The 2573-nt window shown below is 45.1% G+C and overlaps 1 long non-coding RNA gene across 1 annotated transcript; it reads left to right on the forward strand.

The window, feature by feature from the left end:
• The first annotated feature begins 619 nt into the window (after positions 1 to 619).
• LOC144389496 (uncharacterized) lies at positions 620 to 2573 on the forward strand. Its single transcript, XR_013453599.1, has 3 exons — positions 620 to 1322; positions 1415 to 1515; positions 1598 to 2573. It is a non-coding gene; the product is annotated as an uncharacterized LOC144389496 (long non-coding RNA).

The following is a 2573-nucleotide window of genomic DNA, read 5'->3' on the forward strand; positions in this document are numbered from 1 at the left end:
CAGAGACTCTCCTCTCAAGTCTTTCCTCCTCTCTAGACTCTTTCTGCCCTCTTATGACACAACGGACGGGCAAATCCCCTCCGGCTCCGTGGCTGTCTCAACCGATGCGTGCCATGAGAGCCACCATCTGGAGATGGCGTAAATATAAACAACCTGATGACCTGCTTGTGTTTCAATCTCTTCTTCTCTCCTCTTTTTCTGCTTCTATCTGCTTCTGCTGCCAAAAGCTTTCTACCAATCCAGAATTGAATTTTCTAAGCCCAAAAATTGTTTCTCCATCCTCCTCGAACCCCCTAGTCCTCCTCCCCCCTCCACCCCTCTCCCGGGAGACTTTGTCAACTACTTTACCAAACAAATTGCTGACATACGCTCTCTTTCTCAAACCCACCTCGTACTACTCGTGTCCCACCGACTTCGCCTCTACTGGCCTCACTTTCCTCCTTCACCCCAGTCTCCTGACCAAATTCTTACCCTAGTAACCTCTGCCCGTCCGACCACCTTCCCGTCTTGACCCCATTCCATCACATGTTCTACAATCTATCGCTCCTGACCTTCTTCCTTTCCCCACCTGTCTCATCAGCAATGCTCTGTTATCTGGCTGTTTTCCTAATTCTCTGAAGAGGTAATCCACTCCTTAGGGAATAGATGAAGATTGGGGTACTGTGCGCCAAGTTGTTGTTCCAATGCTGTACCGACAGCAAGTTTTACAAGTGGCACATGAACATCCATGGTCTGGTCACCTGGGGGTTACAAAAACCTACGACCGCATCCTCCAGCATTTCTTCTGGCCAGGTCTAAAGGCTGATGTAGCAAAGTTCTGTAGAAGTGTGCCAATTTAGTGGTAAGCCTAATCAGACTGTACCACCTGTTCCGCTTAAACCCATACCTGTGGTTGGCGAACCTTTTGAGCGGCGGATTGTTGATTGTGTGGGGCCACTACCAAAATCAAAGTCAGGTAATCAGTTTCTGCTCACCTTGATGTGTTCTGCGACCCGTTTTGCTGAGGCTATTCCTCTCCGAAAGATCACTGCTCCAAAAGTGACTAAAGCCTTACTGACATGTTTGAACAATTTGTGGCTGCCGATGCCTCCCGTTCGACCAATGTGCTTGATTTTGTTACACTGTTCCGTGAGCGTCTACACCATGCTTATTCTGTAGCAAAAACGTTTCTGTCATTCAAGCAGACAAGGATGAAACGGCACTATGACAAGAAAGCTGTTGAACGTACTTTACAACCTGGTGATGAAGTGTTGGTGCTGACGCCTACACCTAGTCCTGCCCTAATGGCACGGTTTTCCGGCCCCTATGTAGTTAGAAGAAAAGTAAGTGACACTGACTACGTCATTGATACTCCCGACTGAAGACGTAAAACTTGTCTATGCCATGTCAATATGCTCAAACTGTTTCACTCCAGGGGAGGTATCCAGGATCCAAACAGAAGCAGCCTGAACCTACGCCTCCCGGCCCCTCCATCTCCCTGATGTCCACGGTGGCAGATGATACCGACGGGTTGAGGTTGCGTGACGACCTCCAGCAGTGCGGCAGGCTGTCTAACTCGAACATACTGGCTGATCTACTTGCCTCTCCTATCTTCCAGATTCCCAAAAGAAGGATGTGCGGGGGCTAATTCAGTCTCACCTGACCCTTTTCGGAGCTGTGTGCTCACGTACCACGATGGTGGAGCACGATGTTTGTTAGGGATTTAAGCCAGAAGTGCACCCCTAGTCAGGAAATTATAGTACGTGTAATAATGTTTAGTGTTATAATTATAGTTTGTGTGATGTTAGATATTAGGTATTACATTAACATGTTAGATGAAGTGAATGCAATTTCAATCAAACACAATTCATAGTCATTTAAATCTTATAAACACTGTACACATTAACATTTTGTCACAATGTGATGTTAAAACCTGGGGACGGATGCCAATTGCCGTTCTTTATGGATTTCTCCCAATTTTATCCCCAAAGAGGGTTTTTTGGGAGTTTTTTCTCCTGTCAGGTAGTGAATGAACAACTTAATGTATGGCAGCCGACTGAGGCAAATGTCTTGAGAATTGAACCACATGAACTGTCTTAGATCTTATGATGAAGTGTGATGAACGGTTATGATGAATGATGGGTTGTTGTAATGAAGGTGTACTAGTTATAAGATGAAGACTTAAACGATGTATGCTTTGTTAAATTCACTCATTGAGGCATAAAGCCAAATGTATCTACATTGAGTGCATTGGAATGTGAGGGACAGATAGGACAGAGAGGTTTCAGGTTACAGCTGCAGCTTCACACCTCGACGTGAAAGGGACAATGGAGGAGGTGACCCTTTGGAGAAGAAGCCAATGACATTCAAATGCACCAAGGAAGACACACCTCAAGAGTTTTCAAAGGACCAAAGCGGGGAAAAGACTGGAGAATATTCCCTGCAGCCGTTTTGATAAGTCACTTTAGACTTGCTCAGAGGATTCTCTATTTCGCGAAATATTCCACTGTTCGCTTAGTATTTCACTTTGTAATTGCATTCCTTATAGCGTTGTTCAGTTATTAAATAACTTTTGATTTTTGAATTTAAACAAA

The sequence above is a fragment of the Gasterosteus aculeatus genome, chromosome 2 (assembly GCF_964276395.1).
Source record: "Gasterosteus aculeatus chromosome 2, fGasAcu3.hap1.1, whole genome shotgun sequence".
Classification (NCBI taxonomy): domain Eukaryota; kingdom Metazoa; phylum Chordata; class Actinopteri; order Perciformes; family Gasterosteidae; genus Gasterosteus; species Gasterosteus aculeatus.